This window comes from Lissotriton vulgaris, chromosome 12, assembly GCF_964263255.1.
Source record: "Lissotriton vulgaris chromosome 12, aLisVul1.2, whole genome shotgun sequence".
Taxonomy (NCBI): Eukaryota; Metazoa; Chordata; class Amphibia; order Caudata; family Salamandridae; genus Lissotriton; species Lissotriton vulgaris.
Genome location: NC_141700.1, coordinates 291,201,866 through 291,224,980, shown reverse-complemented (window position 1 = coordinate 291,224,980; position 23,115 = coordinate 291,201,866). Strand labels below are relative to the sequence as shown.

The 23,115-nt window shown below is 45.2% G+C and overlaps 1 protein-coding gene across 2 annotated transcripts in view; it reads left to right on the top strand.

Moving 5' to 3' along the window:
- Positions 1–1,523: 1,523 nt before the first annotated feature.
- Positions 1,524–23,115, top strand: part of IGSF9 (immunoglobulin superfamily member 9) — a 517,703-nt gene continuing 496,111 nt past the window's right edge. The window contains exon 1 of one of the 2 annotated variants that reach the window (XM_086945078.1): positions 1,524–1,949. The gene's annotated coding sequence lies outside the window, so the exon portion shown is untranslated. The remainder of the gene's footprint in view (positions 1,950–23,115) is intronic. The other variant, XM_086945079.1, reaches the window with a different exon arrangement.

Genomic DNA, 23,115 nt, shown 5'->3' with positions numbered 1-23,115 from the left:
TGTATTTTGTTTGCTCACTATTGTCACTTTTGCCTCATGTAACTTAACCTTTGTTTTTGCAATTTGTTCACTTGTAATTTTCTCCTCATGTATCATTACTGTTCTTTTTGTGAAGCGCTCTGACACCTCCGGGTAAAGTCCGCGCTATATAAAAACGCATAAATAAATAACAAAACGAGGCCAAGCTGTCAGAGCGGCCTTTCCTAAAACTGAGGAATAACGCGCGAGTCCTCTGCTTGTCAGGGTTTAGTACTGACTACCCGCCGCAAGAGGACACCAGAGACTTTCAGCACATAATTATTTGGTTATACGTTTGTAGTACCAGATCTGTGCCAAGAGAGGCGGTAAAGAAGAGCAGCACGTGCCTTCGCTTGCTCTAGTAGTCTCTAAGAGGCGAGACTGCCTGACTGAGCGCAGTAGCTCCAACACGTCAAGTTAGAGGTTTGAATGCCGCGCTACGATTGGCTGTCGCTATGGAGACGAGAGGCGCTGGTGACCCACCCCCTATATTGTTTTGATGCAAGTTTCAGGTTGTGGAGGGGTTTGGGGCGTTCGTTAGGCTTTGGGGCGGGGAGTAACCTTGCGCAGCTAGGCCGAACGGTACCTGCAGCTTGCCTGTGCGTGATATGGGAAATTTGTGACGGGCAGGGTTCTTGTAGCTAGAGAAACACACACCAAATTGCAGGATGGAGTGTATGTAACAACACAGAAGAAGGTGAGAATAGGACAACGAGGTAGCAGGTAGCCTGTGCAAATTGCACGACAAACAATGTCCATATATCATAACACACGCGGTGTATAGCAAGGTAGACTGAATGCATATAGCACTACTGGAAGAGTGCATATTTTAAGGACAATTGTGTGCATATAAAAGGAGGCAAGTGCACATGGAGTGACAGACTAACATGATGCATGTAACAACCATCTTTAAACGTGTATGTTGCAGTACAGATATTGTGCATTTCGCAGATACGGTGTATAGAGTAGAACGTGCGGCTTGTATAGTTCATTTGATTATGCATTTAACCGGGCATGTAGAATACCTATATCAGGGCAGGCAGGGTGCATAGAATAGAGTAAAACACTGCATACAGCATTACAGATGGTGCTTTTAAGCACGAATACAGCAGGACATATAAACTTTACTGAATTCAGTGTTTGTGGAATCATAGACTATACATACACTGAACATAACAGCAGACAATATGTATTTATGCAGAGCGGACGCACGGTGATACTATAAACATGCGACCTGTAGGAGACATAGTGAATTTAGATAAAGAAATGGGGGCACAGGCAAATGGTACATATATAAAGTCTGACATATTTGGTACTTTCATTAGAAAAGGCCAAAAGTGACAGGATGTATCATAGCAGGGCAGACAGGCTGCACTGCAGTGGGACCCTGTGCCTGCTTCTTACGATGCAGCAAGGTGCACAGCGACTGCCTCCTGAAAGTGCAGTCAGTCAATGATCCCTCGGTGGATTACGACCCCTCCCCCTATGACCGAGGGACAGAGGCCAGCTCTGCGTGTGAGCAGCCTGCGCCAGGAAGCTGAGCAGGAGGCAGTGCAGCCAGGCAGCCAGCTGACTAACCGAGGAGCAAGCCAGGCGGAGGGCCCCGGGGCACAACCAGGAAGAGGACAGACAGACAGCACAAGCATACTCCCGCCCGCAGTGTCCAGGGTGCTCGCTCTGCTGAAAGCGACGGGGGCGACATCGGAACGGGGAAGGACACAGCCAGGACTCCGGCTCTGAGGCACAACGGCGATCGGCAGGGCAGCCCGGGGCAGAAAGCCTCTCTTGACCACCCGTGCCGGGAGGGCGCACTCTGTCCGGGGACAGAGCAACTCAGTCTGGGGGGGCAGTCTCCGGTTGAGACGGGTGCCTCATCTCGTGCCGATACCCCCGATAGTGGATGATGCAGAGGGAGGATCCGGCACCGTAAGGTAGGCATTTATCACTTTTCATCCGCGTGGCTAGCGCATAGACAAAGGCGCCGCACAAGTTAAAGTAATGAAGACATACGTGCGTGAAGATAAAGAAGGGAACTCTGCTTTGGACACAACAGCCCACTGAGCCTCTCGGGTACAGGTGGCTGAGGTGGTAAAATTGTTTCCCGTAGGCTACAAAGTGATCTCCCCAGACAGACTCGTTTTTTTCTCTTCTTCTTGGAGTCCTTAGAAAACAATTGGTGATGGCACCTCGTACCTGGATACTTCCTGCAAGCCCAGGATGCGTTTCTGCCTCCTAACTTTATTTAGAGGTGCATTACCGAACTGTCACCCACGGGTGGCTATTGTATAATATGAAAACAGTTAGCAGTGTTAACTGGTGGAGTGGGAAATGCAGCCACATCTAGTGCAGGTTTCACGTGAGAATCATAACAAATAAACACATATATATAAACACATATCCAGAATAATGTAGCTAAACCTCTCAATCAAATGTTTTTACTTAGTAACTCCCTTGCTGGTTTAATAATGGATGTGTCAAGTGACAACCTAGACTTTTCAAAGTCCGTTTAAAGCTCTGGGGTCTCCACGTGCTACCAGTGCGCCGCGTTTGATTGGCTGAAATCTTGGCACAGCGCAGCTCCTGGGTACTGTACTGTTCCTGCTTCCCTACGCCCTGTACAGCCAGGCAAAGCCCATTGCTCGCATTTTCAACACGCATTTGTGATGCAACAAGGTCTCGCATTTACCCGAGCTTAAGCTTTTGGCATTGCAAATGACAATGCCTTTTATTTATGTTCTGGTTTTTGAAACATAAATTAAAGGCATTGTCATTTACAATGTAATATAGCCTAAACTCGCGTAAATGCGAGACCTATTGCATTGCAAATGTTTGTTTTATTTACAAGAGATTTCGCATGCACAGTGCAACCGAACCCTACAAATACAAACAATAGGCCACTGCAACAGGTGTGCTGTGATGCCAGACCCAATGAAGATTGGCTTAGACATGTCGGTCTATGTTCTCCTCTGAGGTTAGTACACCGAAGGGTTATTGTGAGACACAAGGCTTATTCACAAGGCTTATTGAAATGCCATACACCCCAAGTGGCACACATATCTTACATTCTCACAATGAACTCTGTAGGATAACCCGAGTGGTTGCACTGGGGTCGATCTCACAGGCTGTCCACGAAAAAGAAATTGCTGTCCTACATGGCGAAATCGGACACAGCGAGTTGCGTTTTTGTCACGCTAAACGGTTCACCTGGCTTGACACCTTAATTCACATATTAACATTCCTAACATCGCAGCCCCCTGTTTCGGTGACAGGCACATTTCATGGAACAGGAGACATGAAATAATATGGCATAGGGGAAGATTCCGAAGGACACAAAAGAAGAAACACAAAGCATTTCCAATGCAATAGGACACGCATTTAATATCCATGAAAAAGAAAAAACAGCAGTGATAGAGAAGAGTTGGGCCTACTAAATATATATATTTTTAAAAGTGACACCTTAAAAAAAAGATTGTTTCTGAATGGAGCAACTGGTGAGCATTAGGTAGACTAAATGTGTAATTATATATAAATATAAATGTCTGCCTCCAAGCATCTCTTTTTGTAGGCCTTTTTACGGCAGAATGTTCATTTGCATTCAGCAAAAGACTAACGAAGTACTTTTGTTGGGAAAACGATGTCGATGTTTTCTTTGGTGAGTTTTTTTTTTACCTGAAAGTCACTGTTTGGATCAAAAAATGGTAAACAAGGAACAAGTGGGGTGTACCTTCGAGAGATTTAATTGGGTAAATAAACTTAAATAGCTCAAAAGTACATAACCCTCGCACTGCGCCAATTCCGTGGGAGACATCTTCCACCACCCGCCACCCTGCCATCCCAATAACAGTTAGCCAACAAGGAGTGTAGATGTTGTAGTCGTTGTTGGCCGCAGTTTTATTAGGATTATACATATACTGGTTCTACATTGGTCATTTGTGAGCTGCCATATGTTGGTCATAAATCATACATGCCATCATCATACCGTGCAGATTATATTGTGGTACATTCAGTTCGTAAATGGCCCGCAAACCAGTTCTTTTGTTAGTCCTTGGTAGTCCTCTTTGTCGGGTTACTTCTGGGACCACCATTTGGTTGGTCACCCACGCCCTCTGCGTGTAGTGGAGGGGTAGCTTCTCTCTGGAGTTAGGCCCCCAACTCGCTACATTTTGCGCCCTGCCGTCCGGCCGAGTTACGGCCTCGAGCGCCGTCTCCTTTTGCTACTCCCCTCCTTGGCGTGGCCATCTCACCCTGCCGTGCGGCATCCCAAAGTGAGTGGCCCTCCTCCTACACACCATTCTGTCGGTGTGTCTCCTTAGCCAATGATTGTACCAATTTCCGCCACGCCGCAGGGAGGCTAACGTCTTACTGCGGCTCCCCCCACAAGATAATGTTTTACTTTTTTTTTTATCTACAACCTGCAAGAGCCATTGCGCCACACAGGTTATTCCAAAAGACTCTCAACCCTTCCTCAGAAAGATGGACCCCGTCCTGGCCATACAATTCTGGGCGTCCAGGGTGGATCAAACCATGTCTGATGGATTCCAACCCGTTGGTCTTGCAGAATTTGTGCATTGCAATGTTCAGTTGTCTCCTGGTGTTATCCACTGCCTTGTTTGATTCCGCGCCCCTCCACTGCCTCCCGCAAAATCCCTTGGTGTCATACTCGACACAAAACTCAATCAACTCTCCCACATTAATTCAATTGCAAAGTCTGCTCGATACCAACTGCGCCTTCTTTGGGGGATTCGTCACTTCTTCCCGGAGCATGACCTTAAAACCCTGGTCCAATCGCTGGTCCTCTCCAAACTGGACTACTGCAATGCTCTTCTTACTGGCCTCCCCAAATCCCACCTGTCCCCCCTTAAATCTGTTCTCCATTCAGCAGCTCGTTTCATTTATGGGGCCAAAAGAAGCGACCACATCACACCCATGTTATCCACCCTCCGCTGGCTTCCCATCGAGGCAAGATCTATCTACAAGACTGCCTGCATCACCCACAAAGCCTTGCACTCCTCCTCTCCTCGCTACCTGGCGAATAAACTGAAACTCTCTGGAGGCTCTAGACCTTCACGAAATGCGGAAAATCTACTGCTTGAACCTCCCACTTTCAAGAAGGAAAGATCGATGGCCCAATCCTTTTCAGGCAACGCAGTGAGAATCTGGAGCTCACTTCCGCCTCAGCTCCGGACCACCACCTCCTCCCAGGCCTTCAAAACTGAACTCAAAGTTCTCCTCCTTCAAAGACACTTCCAAAGGTAATTCATGCCCTCTCTATTATCTGAAGGAAGACCTTTTATATAGAAAATTTCTATTCTCCATGACTATGGAAGTGCCTTCCCAGTGTGTTCTTGTGGTTTGAGAGTCTGCCATTTTTTGCAGTATTACCCTTTTACCTGTGTTTGGTACTCTTTTGTAACATGCACATGTCACTTTTTTCTCTTGTAACACGCTGGTTTGTTACCTCTTACATTTTGTTTGCTTTTGATACTTGCACAAGTGCCACCATTGCCTACGTAACGTTTGTTCTTGTGTTTGAGTGTCCTCCATTTATTGCAGTATTATACCTCTACTTGTACTTTGTACACTTTTGTAACCTGCACACATGATTTAGGGAAGAGGTGTGTTTTCAGTTTTTTTTCGAAACTGAAGGTAATTTGTAGTATGTCTTAGGTCGTTAGGCAGGTCATTCCACCTTTTTGCTGCAAGGTAAGAAAAGGAGCGACCGCCTGTTCTGACTTTGTAGATGCGTTTGGTTTTAGCCAGAGCTGATTGACATGAACGTAGATTCCTATTGGGAACATAGAAATCGATCTTACCTTGAAGAATTGTGGTGCCAGTTTTATGTAAATCCCTGTGGGCATGGCTAAGCAGTTTGAAAGCAGCCCTCTGGAGCATCGGGAGCCAATGGAGTTTCTTTATTGTTGCTTGATAACTTAGGTATGCCTGAACTCTGGACTTCTCCTAAATCGACTACCCCAGGGCATATGCACGAGGTTAAACATCTCTATGAAACTGTCTTTTTGGGGTCATTATCTGCAAACTCGTAAAATGGAAGACTAGCAAGGGAATTCCTGACTAGAAAATGGAGCCTAAAGTATGAAGATTTTCTTGAAGGAATTGGATCTACATTAGCTAATGTTCTGTACCTTAATGTTTGGGATTGTATCCTTAAATAATCTCATATCGAGTTGGAAAACGTCTTATCCACATTCAAAATAATGTTATTTAAATTTGGCCCAGGGTAAGGAATGAAACCCGTTTTTTTGGTCTTTGTTCCAGAATGTGCTAGTCCCAGGATTAAGTGGTTGAAGCACATCCTGATCATCAAGGGCATACAGAAGGCGAAGCACACGTAGAGTTTTTCAAAAACGGATACTACAAGATCGGTATTTTTTGCCCTCTTTAATTTTTTGTTAGTTGCCTGGAACTTCAGGAGACATTTAATACTATGGAAACAAAATTATGAAGTGGGGTTGGCAGGGTCTTACTGGACAGTTTATATTTATTGAGATATATTGTTTTATAAAATGTTTACCCATAGTTTAAACAATTTCGTTTAATAAACACATTTTATTTGCAATTTTCAGCAAACACATAAGTGCACTCCCCCCACCCCCCAATTCGTGCCAACCACCTGTCGCCATCCATCCCACAGTTTGGTGTAAACTCTACAGATTTGTCTGTACTGGCCGCTCAGATTCCGCTGTGCCTTGACGTTCATAGTAGTCCCACCATTTTCCACACACCCGTGCATATTTCTTCGGACATCCTGTGCCCTGTAGATGATCCCCTCCAGTTTGGAGTGCGCGTCCATTGCCTTCTGCCATTCCGGTATGGTAGGAGGATGTGAGGAGATCATTTGTTGTGCATTATCATGCTTGGGTGAGACCAATGCATTAACCACCAACACCTGCTCAGCTCTATTCCCTCCAATGTTTTCCCGGATCCTCAATAGGCCCTCTTTGAGTGTGAGGTCACTGTGCCTCTCAAGAACCTGTGCAAACGTTATAGCAATATGCCCCCAGTATGGCAAAATGCCTGGGCACTGCCAGACCATGTGAAAGAAGTCTGTATCAGAGTGGGTGCATTGGAAGCATTGATACATGGAGAGGGGTCTGGCCTGCCAGAGGCGGCGGGGCAATCCGCTCAGAGCAGCGGTACTCAGCTGCGGCCTCCCCCAGTTCACAGCGTGCCTCTGTGCAGCAGGCAATCCTCCAGTCAGCTACTGGTCTCTCGTCTGAGGATCTCGTAAAATCTCTGCCTCCCATTTAGGGCCTCACACCTCACAGACATACACAGGAGATCAGGCGGGCCCATGCGGGGATCGGCAGCGTCAGGCCATTTCTCCTGGGGTCCAGCCCTCCAGCACGCAGCGGGCCCTATTGTCACTCCCAGGGCCCCCATTCCAGGGGGCCACTCAGGCGTTTACCTCCGGCCGCAGTACTCACAGGAGCAGTAATACAATCGACAGCCGGGTCCGAGGATCTCACCAGCGTAGGTAGAGGGCAGCTAACCAGGCACGATCAGCTCCCTTATGAGGTCTGAGTATGGCACAGGCACTGTCAGGCAAATAGCCTGCTTCTGTGCCGCAAGACAAACAGCGTCCTCGCCAGGGGCGGCTCCTTCATGTGGGCAGAAGAGCACCGCCCCATTGCTTTCTTGCAGTGCGAGAAGCAGAAACATAAAATGGTATTATAGACACCATTTTATTTTTCTGCTTTTCGTACTGCAAGAAAGCAGAAGATTTTGGTTGGGGGCGGGCGGGTCTGCTCTAGGGCAGGGGAGGAGTGGCTTGCCAACTGCTGAGGCCACTGACTGTTTGGTCAGGCCACTGGGGCTAACCAAACAAGTCATGTGCACTCTGCCTTTTCTCCATGTTGGCTGCATGCAGCTTACATGGAGAACAAGCATTTACAATGCAACGGTTTCGCCTTTGGAAAAGTTTGAGCTATTGGCATTGTGAATGACAAACTTTTTATTTATGTGTTGGTTTTGAAAACAGATAAATAAATGGCATTGTCATTTACAATGGCAATAGCTTAATCTCTCGCAAATGCGATTTGGATTGCAACTATTTCAGTTATCATTTTGCACTATGATGAAAACTGGCTTGTGCATTTACTCCTGCAGAAGAGTATCAAGAGGAGAGTCAGCAGGTGTCCCTGTAGGAGGTAGTGTATTCAAGACTGTGCAATACAATTCATGCTCCCTTCCCAACTCACTTGGTCTAGAACGCCCAGTCATACACTGCACCACCATACATTGCGACACAAATTGAATAACGCAAAACAGACCAAATATCACCATAGAAACCACAATACTTTGACAAAACATGTGTCAGTGAATATTTCAATAAGGTCACAAAGGCCAGATAACTTATCCAAAATAAATTATATATATAAAAAAACACAAACAAAAGGCCTTGATGTGGAAAGGCAATAAAAGGTAGTAATCAATTGTTCTTTTTACTGCTTAGACATTTCGTCACTTAACAGTAAAATCGAATCGTGACAACTTAAATATTTAAAAACTCGCCATTGTTCTCAACATAACGGATGAATTGCCTAAAAATTAAACTTTGTCATTATTCATAAATCAATCATCAAAAAGGGGACAACACTTTACAGCTAGTTTTTTTCATCAAGACCTTGGGGTGTGACCAATACGTTGATAGCTACCCGAGTCTCCGATCTTTCCGTGGCATTGATGTAAACGGGAGACTGGCCTTTAAACCGTGCACGTTTTTAGCTATTCTGAGTCCTTGCAGCTTCAGCTGGCCGCCTCTCTAGAGCCAGTGTCTGCAGACAGGATAGGCCGCCCCTCAGGCCGGTGACAGGGCGCTTGTGGCAGGCGTCAGCACCAGGTTCCAGGACCGCGGCCTTGTTTGTGCTCATGGGCTCCTGGAAGATGCAACTGTTTTGGTTGGGGGGGGGGGTAATTTCTTGCTCGGAGGGTCTGAGTCTTGCAGTTCTGTGGCCAGCCTCACCCGCAGGTGATTCAAGGAGCCCCTCGCAGTCTCGAGCAGTCACACACACCGGCCACGGTCTCTACAGGTCATTTAATCCAGTTCATCCATTTAAAATAGGGACTTGGGACAATACCACGTTCATCTATTCAGATGCTAGCAAGCTTGTAATAAGATCATTTCAATGGAACTTTCAAACGCTTTGGTAATTAGAAAGCAGGCAGAATGAGAAAGGAGTTGTTTGATATGTTTGGGGTGCTCTCCAACTGCTGTGTGAATTCTTTTACTGCGGATTTAGACGCTGTGAAAATTCTCACCTCATTACTGGCTGCGCGCCGCGGTTTCCGCTTAATGGGCCTCATCAGGAACATTTCCATCCCGCCTCGGAGACTAATACACAGCAGAGCCTTCATTTCTTTTCTGGTTACATTTTCTGTAGCTCACAATCAACGTCTGGAGGAGTGAGTGGGCAACTAAACAACACAACATGTATCCATCAGGGCGAAAACTGCTGAGCGCAGCACCATTATCATACCAAAGACCGGAAGTTTATATGTTTGCAAATGCTTAGTGGGATACTGCCCAAAGCACCGTGGTTCGCATTTCTACAGCTAGTACGACGGTGGAGGACAGGCCACTAGCTATCTTCTACCCGTGGGATAGTGATGTCATACTATGTAAGGCACCCGGAATTACTCATACCGTGGTGGGGATTGTTATTTTACAAAGTGCGGAGTTACTGCATTGCATATCGGAATGGACTATACAGTGGCAATGCTTTTTACCCGGTTCTGAGTCGGAAATTCGGAATATTAGATTTTTTTTCCTGCACTAATTCCAACAGGTTTATACCTCGTGAAAATCTTGTTGTGAACGACCAACGGGTTCGGTAATTACTGCAAACCCCGGAATCCTGACTCGGCGTCTCTGTGCAGGAGGGAGATGGCGAGCGAGTGTTTTGTCCTTGATGTGAGCGACGGCAAAGCTCTCTGGTTTAGGCTCTGGCGACCGCGTGAATGCGCGCTGTTCAACAAGTTCTAGTGAGAAAAAAAAGCATTGCGTTTGTCTCGGCGACGCAAACCTCAAACTGAATCCTTCTACAAGTAAACTTCAACAAGCCTGCGATGACGCTCCTCGCCCTAGCCAATCACCACACGGCAACAGTGGTGACGCTGCGCCGCACGGGCCAATCCCGTCGCGGCGTTTGGTGAGGGGGCTCGGCTCTCCCGTCCAATCGGAGAGCAGCGGGCTCGTTTTCGGTCGCGTTGGACAGGCCACTAGCTATCTTCTACCCGTGGGATAGTGATGTCATACTATGTAAGGCACCCGGAATTACTCATACCGTGGTGGGGATTTTTATTTTACAAAGTGCGGAGTTACTGCATTGCATATCGGAATGGACTATACAGTGGCAATGCTTTTTACCCGGTTCTGAGTCGGAAATTCGGAATATTAGATTTTTTTTCCTGCACTAATTCCAACAGGTTTATACCTCGTGAAAATCTTGTTGTGAACGACCAACGGGTTCGGTAATTACTGCAAACCCCGGAATCCAATCACCACACGGCAACAGTGGTGACGCTGCGCCGCACGGGCCAATCCCGTCGCGGCGTTTGGTGAGGGGGCTCGGCTCTCCCGTCCAATCGGAGAGCAGCGGGCTCGTTTTCGGTCGCGTTGGTACCAGCAAGGTACGGGGCCCTTCGTCGGGGGTTTACTGATCCCGGGTTGCGGTGGTGAAGCTGCACACAGGTTATTTTAGTGCGCTCTGCTCGGGGAAGGCTCACAAACCTTCAGTCTGCACCAAACACGTGTCGATGGATTCGGGGGCGTTCCCGGCGTCGCGTGACGTCGGCAAAAGCCAAAGAATCTCGGGAACGCCCCCGTGTCTCCTCCGGCCATGACGGACGCCTCTCTGTTCCAATGGCTAGCCTCCATTTATGGAGCTAGCCAATGAAACAGAGGGAGGGACTAAGAGTACACACTAAGAAACATAAGATTTCTCTGGAGGCGGAGCCTAACGGCTCCGTTCCCCAGCGAAACCTAAAAAGGTCTCCCCATAGACGCCTGGCTGGTCGGCGTCCCGACCAATCACAATGCTGCAATGTGCAGTTGTGATTGGCTTAGGGGAAGGGAGGGAGGCTCCCTGCTTCCTGTTCAGGAGAGGAGCAGAGAAGCAGAGAGACGACGCAGGATTTCAAAGGTAGGTTAACTTTTCTTTTTAATTAAACCTCGCCCGGCGCGACCCCCTCCCGTGAGTCATGCCGGCTGCGGCTGGTCCTCGCCTATCAACAACCACAGGCCTGCCAAAAGCCGCAACCACTGGCAGAGTCCTCCTGGTGACCAGGGCACAGGAACAGGCAGCAACTGGTCCAGCGGCCTCTACAGGCCGGGATCAAGCAGGTACCACTCTGAGGTGTGACCTCACCCAGGAATCGCCCCAGCTCCTCACAAGAGCAGCAGGTTGCATTCCCCAAGTCCTCGCACCAGACAGGGATGTTTTCGCGGCAGGAGTTCGCAGGATAATGTGGTTGGCAGATGGAGCTCCCTAGAGGCACGTCCAGTCCGCCATCTTGCTGCCAAGCCCCCTCCTCTTGTGCTGTTACTTATATATCTATGAGCCACAATGGCACTCCTGTGAGCTCCTGTTAATTGGGCCCAGATTGGGGGTGTCTCCAGCACAGAAGCAAAAATGCCTTTCTATTAGAATGTCCCCACAATACCCTTGCAGATAAGCAAATACAGTGTCCAGCAACGAGAATTATCTTTTTTCTAACCACCCTCCAAGTTTTGGGGGATAAGGGACTAAATAAAGTCATTTGCACAACACAGGCTCACACATTTTGTATAAGCAGAAACCCGGGACACTTAAGATTAAAAAATCTATTTGTATCACTGCCATGTAACCTAATTTCATGTGTCGCACTGTTACCCGACCATGGCTTTTCACTATTATTGTACATTACGAAACTTGAACAAAGCGCCACCCCAGTGCTGGCGTCCCCTGGATGCACAGCCCGGTGTCCAATAATGGAGTAACCCAAATTATTCAAAAGTAAAACATTGATCAGTTCTCAAAATAAATGTATTGAATCCTCATGGATAATTGCTCATCAATAGCTGAATTCATCTCATTTAAATCTTGACAGCAAAAATACTTTAGTGAGTCAGATTAGCGATCCATTCCAAAACTTGTCATTGCCCTCTTGCTAAAATGTGTATTGGCTTCCAGCTCCCATAATGCTTTGGGCTTCTAGCTGGAAGCCAGGCTTGCCAGAATATGCCACACGAGAGGAGCCCACCTTGCAGATGCATGTCTTGAATTTGTGCATCAGGTTCGTCAGGGATTGAAAACAGCATTGGAAGGAAGTGTTATGACTTCTGCATGAAGTGCATCATCAGATAGACCCTGACATGGCAAGTGCACGTTGTGAGTGAGGCCTGTGTTAGTGTGTCACTTGTTTGTCTTCTGTTCGCAATAGGCTCAGAGTTCTGTATGTTGCCATTGCATCGACTGCCCAAGATGTCTCAGAGTGTGGTGATGTTTTATTTAGTGCCATTTTAGGGGGGGAAATCTGCCTCAAGAGGTGTGAGCGGGAGTAACGGCAGAAAAACAACACCGTCTTTCTCTGTTCTGCTCACGCCCACTACAGCCATTTATTGTTGAACCTAGAGAACTACCTAGTCTTTGGCTTTATCCTGGCTGCATTATTTCTGTTGTGTGCCAGCTACAGCATTTTAGAAATGATTTTTCTTAATTGGCATTAATCTATGCTCTCCTGTATGTCAACCCTTATGTACTGTGAGCAATATAGTGTTCACAACAAAAATCAGCATTTCCAGCAGCACCCAAAGCAGGCCTGCCTGAGCGGCAACAGCCACAACAAGCATTGACAAAGACAATAGGTCTTTCCACAGTAAGATCCATTGGCATTGTGCAGTATCTTACACCTCTGTCCATACTTGTTCTTCTCCTCTTTCATCACATGCAATGCCTCTAGAATGTTACAGTGTGATGATGCTCTGTGGAATGTTGGGTGGTCTCTCAAGAAAGGCACAGTTGAGATAGGCTGAGCTGGCTGCTCCTGGTGGGGTTTGTACATTATTACTTCTGGACTCAACTTCTTATCTTCAATAAACCAATCTGAAATATCTCAACGTGTCTGGCTTCATCACTACAACTTTATGGCGACGATTTGATCTCACCTACGTGCTCAACATAAAAATGATCGTGCTCAACTCAAGAAGTCAAGCTTCAAGAAGGCAAGATATTCAAAATCTTCATCAATCTTCAAACTCCAAGCAAAGACTCTGGCACCGAGCCTCACCAGTGACCACCACACCAGTCGCCCCCCAACCTGCACATGCCAGATCTATTTTCTATATTCATCAACTCAAGTGTGTTCTCAACATCTTCAACTTCAAGGGAAATCTTTTCTACACTACTCCAAGCTCAACACTACAACAGCAGCACCTCAACAAGGAAGGTAACTGGTGGTTGCCTGAGTGTGTCTCCCGTGCATAGAAAGGTGTTCATGTTCTGGGCATATCAACTTCAACCAAATTCAAAATAGGCCAGTTCCTCCTTCCTGCGTCTCCCTGCTGCCTCCCAGTTCCTGCTACCTCCCAGTTCTCGCTGCCTACTAGTTCCTACTGCTTTCATGCGTGCTGTGTTTTGCCGGGAACAGGTGTCGTCGGGAGTTTATGTGCAGTGCTGGAGCGGCGTTGGCAAGAGTTTGTTTTCAACAACGGAGCAGCGTTTCCCCAGTGTCTCGACCAAACTCAAACGGACTTCAGCCCGTTTTTATAGTGGTCGAGTGTGTTGGGTGTCCCTCAACCTACCAAGGCACCTTTGCTGTGAGTCTATTTTTTTTTTAATATGGGGCCCAGCCATACTCTCCACATCTGGGAGTTCAACCGCCTGTTTCAATTATTCGACACGCACCATGCACGGGGCGCTCTACTCCCACGTGCACCTTTTCAATAGATGCCTCCATTAAGCTGCTGCGCGTGCGGTCCTACCTGCTGGTATCCAGTGAAGCTGTTCTTGGATCCCTTGTGACGTCTCCCCTCCCTGGTATCGTCTTCTTGACAGTGAGGCCTTCGACTGCTGTGTGACGCTTGGGTGTACTGTTGCGCCGTTAGCCACCTGGCAGGTGTTCACAGCGTGGCGCCATTTTGAAGTCCTCTGTGGTGCTCTCATTTCCCTTTGTCAACCTCTACTTGCCAACCACGTCAATAATGTTGATCACAAGTTGAATGCTTTCTACAGTGTCGCGATGTGTGGGTCCCCTCTCCTGTATTGGTTGTTCCGACACTGCCTCTCAAGTGAGCACCTCTACATCCTCAACGTTTGGGCAGTGAAGTCTTAAGTGAGTGCCTTTACGGAGTCAACGTTTGGGGAGTTATTTCTTTCTTTGGACACCGGACTTTGTCCTCTGTGCCCTCTTTCTGGGTAAACCATGTCTCGCGGTGAGTATTCTGTTTGGACGCTCTCCAGTAAAGACACTGGTTGACCTGAGCTCAACTTTTTCAAAGACATCTCCTCAAGTACCTTTCAAGAGAAGTTTCTCTCACATGTTTTCTAGTGCTTTGTCAAAGACATGTTCCTCGTGTCTTGATGTTTCTCATGTTTCTAGCGCCGCTTTGTTGCACTTGTTTTACCTGCTATTGTTGTCTCTCACATTTACCATTTCTACTTTCTATTCCAATCTCTATTTTTCAATGTGTGACCTTCACTAAGATTTTCAATTTGGGGTTGCTGCCTCTCAATTTGTATTGTACTTTCCACGGTATTCATGGTTTCAAATAGTCATCTTCAACAGTTCAATTACTCGATTTTTTCAATGTTTTTTTTCAATGTGTGACCTTTATGAGGTTGTCAATTTGTGTTTCTGCCTTTCAACATTTCAATGTTTTTTCCAATGTTTGACCTTATGAGGTTGTCGATATTGGAGTTCATCCCTCTCAATTCTTCAACGTTTCTTCAATATAACCTTCACTAGGTTGTGGGGTTATTCTCCTCAATTTTTGAATGTGTGACCCTTTACGAGGTCGTCTCGATATGGGTTTTATCCCTTTCTATTGCTCAGTATGTGACCTGTTACTTTGTAATACTCTATTCCAAAGTTGTCTACATTATATTTTATTGCTGTTTTAACATGGGTGTATAAAGAATCTTTTGTTGTTCTTTCCTCTGCTTCTCTGTTTGCTAATTCCATTTACTCAATGCCTGTCTCCTTTCATACCTTTCCTGCCAGTGGGTGTATCTGGAGTAGTTCTTGAGTTTCTCTTTCCATTTTCTTTCACGTTGTTTTTTGGAGAAGGGGGAATGAGTACTTATTTATGTGTTCGTACCCTTCGGTGGTTTCCTCCCACTCTTTCTACCTTCCTGTTCCTTCCATGCAGTTTTTCTCTTTTTGCCAGTTCCTGTTGTTCCAGTGTTTTTACGTCTCTAGTGTTCTATCCGTTGTTGGGTTAGGGAAGAAAGGGAGATATGTAGTATCTTACACCTCTCTCCATACTTGTTCTTCTTCTCTTTCATCACATGCAAAGCCTCTAGAATGTTACAGTGTGATGATGCTCTGTGGAATGTTGGGTGGTCTCTCAAGAAAGGCACAGTTGAGATCGGCTGATCTGCCTGCTGGCTGCTCCTGGTGGGGTTTGTACATTACTTCTGGACTCAACTTCTTATCTTCAATAAACCAACCTGAAATACCTTTTTTAGCAATTTTGTACAGCAGCATGGTTGAAAGTAAAAAGAAAAGTGCAGTGACACAAAGCAGTGTTGACCTTGTCTTAGCACTTTCTTTTTTAACTTTTGGCCATACGACACAGCAGCCATGCTGCTGTACAACATGGCTATAAAACATTGCCGAAGCCAGTAGATATTGCGTAGGCGAAAACTGTTGGCTTTGCAAGTGTTTGTTTAGTAAATCGACTGCATCGCTCACATACGCTGAGTTCTTTCTTTAACATTTTGTCCTTGGTAGAGTCTATGAGTGGTGTCAGATTCACCTTGAAGGATCTTGAAGCATGCTGCCTACCTGGTCCTTCCTTGGGGGGTCATTGGGATCCTCGTTTATGCTCGTCTTCCTCGTTGCAGAATTTCAGTACTCTCTATGCTCGGGCATGCCTTGGGTTGGGAAAAGCTCACGCTCTGACCAGCCCAAACATTGAAATTACATTTACGTTTTTTATTATGGCCAAAGCATTAAATAGCCGCAACATCCATGTCAATGTCTTCTCATAGCCCTCTTTAGCAATGAAGAGCTCACATTTCCTTAAAGTGGTGGCATCCACCCTTTATCAAGGTTCAGTAGATAGGGTTGCCAAAAAAAAAATACTTATTCTGTAATCATTTTAAGTGCTTAGGTCATTTTGGGAACAACTGATATTTTAACAAAAAAGAATGGTATCAAATTGTTTTTTTTATAAAGAGAAGTAGTTGGTCCCTCCTTCGCAAACGTCTTCTTAGGAACAGTTGGAATTCGAACTACTTTTTTCCCACCCTGACCAATGTTGATCAGCATTTTTAAAGAAACACCAAGAGCAGATTGAAACAACCTAAGCAGTGGCCCACCCTGAGATTATATGGGATAACAGAAAATCTTCCCGCACATGGGCGTTTCAGTGGCAAATAAAACATTGAGAGAGAACGCTGTATCAACATTAAAATTATATTTCCAGCAAATCTAAAATAATGACTCTTTCCTGGGGTGAATTTTACTTACAAGACTAGAGGATTGAGCCAATAGAAACTCCATTTTATCAGAAGTCCAATATGGCTTCTGGCCTGGTATCGGTACAGTCAAACAGTCCCATAATCTTTTTACAGGAAAGAATTTCTAGGCCAGGCAAGGTTCATTACAAGTGGCTTTTATGGACCTCTTGTGTGCCTTTGACTACGTTAAGCGTTCAAAATTATGGGATATGTTAGAAAGAGGCCCTCATCGTCCTATTGAAGAATTACATATGAATACTGTAGTCAGAATCACAAATGCTCAACACATTTTATTAGATGCGTTTTATGGTTTTTATGAGTGATCTTTGCACTTATTGGTAGCCTTTCCTTATCAGGGAGGCTGGTCCCGAAGCCTGCCAAAATGCCCTTGTGACAACTTGTCTCAGCAAAGTAGTATTCATCTCACATTATTTTGCACTTTATATAGCACTACACGGAAACGACCTTTAGTCTGAAACCGGCAGGCATCTACTCTACTCTAAGATGCTATAAGCAAGGTATGATAGATCTGCAACGTCTTGAGACACATGAAATGCGATGTGCGGCAGTATTACATTTTACATGCACAATTTTAGCAGTGAGGAAAAGGTACGAGTTGGAGCAATGAATAATATTTGCACGTTTAAATTCCTCTGGATGTTAATGGATTTTAAATATGAGTTGACTTTATTTAAAAAAAAATCCAGAGCTATTAGTATTGGATTAATTATTTTGTATGCACAAGTCGAGTGTATTCTGAACTGAAATATCGAGTTTTTAAGGTAACTTTTATGTAATTTTTCAGAACAACGTTGTTTTTGAGTTTGAGACCTCTTTTCTCTTGAAGTGTATATTGTACTTAGTATGGCGTTCCGGAGTCTTATAAATTCGATCTCCGCTTCCGGGGTATTGTGTATTGTCTGCCGTAGAGTCCCGTGTGAGGTAAGCGCTTGGCGGTCTGGCTGTTACCTGACACCTTTAGGGCTCCATTGTATGCACAGGGTTTGAACCAAAGTGGGATGTTGCATTGAATCGCGCGCAGACAAAACAATGTCATGAAAAGGTTGGCAATGCCGGGGAACCTGCTGGGCCAGTTAGGATCTCCTGGGAAGAGCAAGGTGGCCTCTCTCCGCAGACTCGGTTAGGTTCCCTAACACACACCAGATTGTTTGTTCGCTAATAATGCGGAAGAATAAAGAAAAAATAGAAAATAGCTATCGGTTTGCACTCGCCTGACACTATAGCCAAAAAGCTGTGGAAATGTAACTAGCAGGTGTGGTCAGAGGATGGTGCAGAGTGGTTTTTAAAGCACATAACAGTATAAATACTCCGCAGCACATCTGCTACACAAGTGAAACCATTAACATTAACTTATAATAATGTCGAATGCCAGTAGTTAAAAATAAAAAATAAAATACTTTAAAATCGAACTGTACTAGAATATAAATGTAAATTGATACTTGTATAGCGCACTACTCACCTGCAAGGGTCTCAAGGCGCTTGTACTAATACCGCTGTGGAACCCATCCTGGCTTTCCCTGTGAGGCGTCCACTCCTGGGCACTCCCAAAGTGGAGGCCAGGCATCCTTAGCGTTGTGGAGATTAAGCAAGCTATTGCCCAGAGTTGCAGAGTGTGACTCCATGATTGGAATAGGCACCGAGGCAAGAATAATCAGGTCTGTGGAATTTTTGAGACCAAGACCCGCCGAGGCAGGAAATTGAACCCTGGTCCCAGGCTAGATCTCTGCATTAGGGTCTGCCGCTCTAATCATTGAGCCACACTTCTCCACTGGTGAAACTGGCTGTAAAAAACATTTACACTATTTAAGGAGAAAATCAGAAGCAGTATACATTAGTTCCTCTTGCCCACTTCAACCTCTGTATGAGACTCAATCGAAAAGGCGCATGCAGGCAAGGGTACTACTGAAACGCACTGTATGCCGCAGCGTTGTGCAATGCGGAGGAAGAACCGTCCACGTACTGTACCAACAAGCATGGCAAAGCCAATAGATCTCGCCCATGCGAGGCTTATTGCTTTGACGTTGTATTTCTGCATGGTTGTACTGCAGCATGGCTAAATGTTAGGGAAAAAATTGTTACATGAGGGAGGGTGGGAGGAAACAACGACACGGACAACGGCAGGGTGGGAGGGAATAGAGGTGCGGGAGCCTACAAATTAACTAGGGTGTGCCGAGCCAGTGCGGAACGAACCAAGAGTCTGGCTTGGATCTTAGATCCCATGCACAACCTAAGCCCTGAGAAATGTTTGCATTGTAATTCATACAACAAAAACTATGTAAAATATGACAAAGTCTATTCAAAATTATGAAACGTGTATTGAAGTGTGGAAGCGTTGACATTAATACATCACATTACACATGGTCGCATTTGAATGCGCAGGGATATTAAGTAATTTGCCTAGAATCACAGGATGTTGAGCTGATGCAGAGACTCAAACCTAGTTCCCAAATTCCTCAAGTCAGCAGCTCTGGCCATAACCCCACATCTTGGGTAGGGAGAATGGCAGACAGAAGCCACATGAAAGTTCGGCTCAATCTGGGCTTAAGGTTCCAACAAGATTGTGAACTGATCCAGAGCCGGGCTTCAGGCTCGAACCTGGCTCAAGCTTTCAGTGGCTCGCCCACCTCTAAGAGGGAAGAAGCCACACGGACAATGGGAGGGATATGACACAGCCTGCGCTGGTTGAGTCATAGTGATTTTATTTCTTACAGTGTGTGGGGAGAGACAACACAGACAATGGGAGGGTGGTTTTAAATGAAGAAGAAGCAACACGGACAACAGGAGTGTGGTAAGTGGCAGTGAAGAAGGAACACTGGCAACTGGCGGGTGGGTGTGGAAGGGAAGAAGCAACAGTCTGCTGTCCCCGCCCAAATTAATCCACAATACACCTTGAGAAATTTGTAATGAGAGAGGACTGCAGCTGGTGCCATAATATCTCACTAACTGGAAACTGAAATCTTCCGCAATCATCACTTGCATCAAATCTCAGATTTACCCCAGACTCAGAATGAGATGCCATATATGGAGTTTAGAGGGTAAAAAAAGATATTTGTTGAAACTTTGGTGGTTCAAAAACAAGTTCAACACTGCATTTTACTAATAAGCGAACTGCTTATCGTGGAATTTTGTTAAAATGTTCACCTCAAATGTGAGAAAACAGGGTGAACATTGCAGCTGATTGCCTTTTTTCTCTCCCAGTCATGTCATTCTGTTTCAAAGGCTGTTTGGGAATGGGGCGTGACTGGCAACAGCAAGACATGAAACAGAAAAAGACAAATTTTGGGAAGATGAACGGTCTCTCAATTCAGTCAAATGACCTTCCAAACACAAGCTGCTCATTCAAACATAAGAGGTATTATGCTGGCAGTCCAATTTCAAACAGGGACTGATTAAAATGCTGGTAGAAAATATAAAATGGTTCTGGTTGTCATAGTGATTTTTTTTCTTAAGCTGGTTGGATGGCGGAATAAGGACAATAGGAGGGAACAAGCAACTTGGACAACGGGAGGGTAGGAGGGAACAAGCAACTCATACAATGGGAGGGTAAAAAAAACAATATGTCGTCGCCAGCAAGGAACAAGTCGCAAAAGTACAGCAATAATTTTTCTGTGTTTTGTTTGTGATCTAAATGTTGTTCTACGGTTCCTACAAATATAGCAGGACTGTGTATTAAACCAGCATGTACTTCAGAGTATAGAGACTTAGTCCACATATACCATCAGGAAGTGTTGGTGGGTTTCAGCTAGCTTACAGGACCACATTCAACCGCTAAACCAACCAAGGTAACAGATGTTTGGGCAACCTTGAACATGGCACTCTGATTCTCTAGGAATCAGTGGAAACAAACCCAACACATTAGTTTGGTCACTCTTCCATGCCCAAGGTAACACAAGAAAGATACGACAATACATTTTCAAACATTTATTGAAATGATCGTATTCTTGCAAAGAAAGCATGAGCTGCAATTATTAGAAAGATGAGACATGTTAATGTAATCAGCATTATTAGAATAGTAAACAATATGAACAATTCAACCATGTTAATTGTTGCTAATGTTTGCTTACTCCTGCCTGTATCTAATGTTATACTAAAGAGAGCATACTGAGAGCACAATTCTTCCAGATCAATTGTTAGAGCCCAACACCCATACCTTGGTCGTAGGTGTCAGGAATCTGGTCGAAGTGAACAGGTAATCTTCTTTAGCAGGAAGGAGTTTGAAGTCAACAGGGCTGTATCTCCATCACAGTTTACAGCAGTTTCTTGATATTCCCAGCATGGAAATGCTACTCTCAAAGAGCCCAGCAAGGAAGCTGTTTATATAATAAAGTAACTGTTCTTATCAACTGTTGTGTAGCAGCTCTTTTGGTTTCATCTAGCTAAAATGAATTATCTCCTAACGAGCACAGAAAGAATGGAAAACAGAGGTATCATGTTCTTCATGTATGACCCTGGAACTAACTGTTCAGCCTACAGGGCGTCAGTGTCTATCAGAGATGCACAGACAGCACATCCATGCATTAGCTGAAAGTGTGGCAAAGGCCCCACAGAAAAGAGATGTCAAATTAAGGAGTTTATTCCAAAATAGAGACTACACTTGCACTGTGCAACAATATATATATGTGTGTGTGTGTATTTATATTTGTGAATCCATTGGAAGCCTATAATTCTAGAGGAAAGTGTACAATGTCTTAATGACAGGCTGGTTAGAGAAGTATTGCCAATCAATAAAGCTGTTTAATAGATTCAGATCTCCAATGACAAATAATGCACTCAATCTAAATAATAAAATTCCCGGTTTCAACCAAACCCCATTATATACCGTCTTTCCTGACTAATCAAAACTAAGCAATCAGTACTTGGTTCATGCTACAGAGAGGCCAAAAAGAAAGAACAGGAAGTGCCATCTGCATATGCTGGCCAATTGGGAGACAGCATATAAGATTGTCAATGAAGCCAAAGAATGGCTAGCAGTGGGTGGGCTCCAAGCACCATTTAGTACACAAAATATATTTCACAAGCAACAGAGCATGTGTGCTGTCTCAGGCGATACCTAAATAAACACAAGAGTGGGTCACTGAACACCATTATTTGTATATTGATTCACTTATTTTAGACAGGATTTAGGTGAGATAAACTACATTTATTCCCTTGTTTTATAATAAAATAGTAAAATACCAGCGCCTTGGATGCAAATAGCTATCAAGTAATCCACCAGTGCAGAATTGTCCAGTCCTCTCTTATCTAATCTGACTCTACCCCATTGTAATACAAAAAAAGCTTATTTTTACATCACAATGGAAACACTACTGCTGACCTCACATTCCAAAATGTCCTCCATCCTAAGCATTTCAAAATTCCAAAACCTATCTGGACTTTAATATCCCAGAACTTCTCTTGTTCTTGAGACCCCAAAACTACTTAAGACCCAACAGGTCTGAAATTCCTTTGGACCTTCCAGTCCCAAATGTTCTTCTGATTTGCTCCAGAACTCTAGAATTGCTTTCCTTCATTTTTAGATCGAGCCTAGCTATTGCGTAAGCAATCGCTATGCGAGAGATATAGAGGGGCACCAGAAAATCCTGCCAAAAGGGCTTTGGAATGCGGATTGTGGCCAGTGCATGTGCGCCGGGCGCGCACTCGCTATTTGCCCCCCCATGCTCACACACCACCATTTGTCTGAGCCTCGGCATCAGACTTCAAAGGAAGCCGCGGCCCCCCCCATCAGTCTTCAAAGGAATGCGCTTCCGAAATTGCTGGCCTCGCTCTCGTGAGCCTTTATTTATTTGTTTTCATGGTCTGTTCTTCATCCAGCTCTCTCTCTCCTTACCTCTGTTTCTTCCCCTCTCTCTCGCGTTCAACCTTGTTTCCATAGGTTACTTTCCTTTCCCCATTCACTCTAATTTTTCCCCTCCCAATACCTGCTTTCCTTTCTCCCACAGCTCTCTGCTTTTTCTTTCCCACATTCTTAATTCACTTTCATTTTTTCTGTGCTCTCTGTTTTCCATTCTGCTAAGCTCTGTACTTTTCTTTCATTTTTCGGCACTCTCTGCTTTCTTTTCTCCTATGTTCTCCTTCGTTTCCTCCCACACGTCGTCTTCCTTACTGCCATTCTTTGACTTCCCTTTTGTCACATAAGCTGCCTTCTTTTTTCACTTACGCTCTTTGCTTTATGTGATAACGCTTGCTTACTTCCTCCTAGTCTACCTTACATTCTTTTCTGTGCACAGTGCCCCAAGTTTCTCATGCACTCTGCTTTTCTTCTACCATGATCTCTGCCTTCCTTTCTCCCATGCACTCTCCCATCCTTTCTCCCTTGCTGTCCGTATTCATTTTCCCCATGCACTCTGCTTTCGTTTTTCCCTCTCACTCTGCTTCCGTATCCCCATGCCCTTCA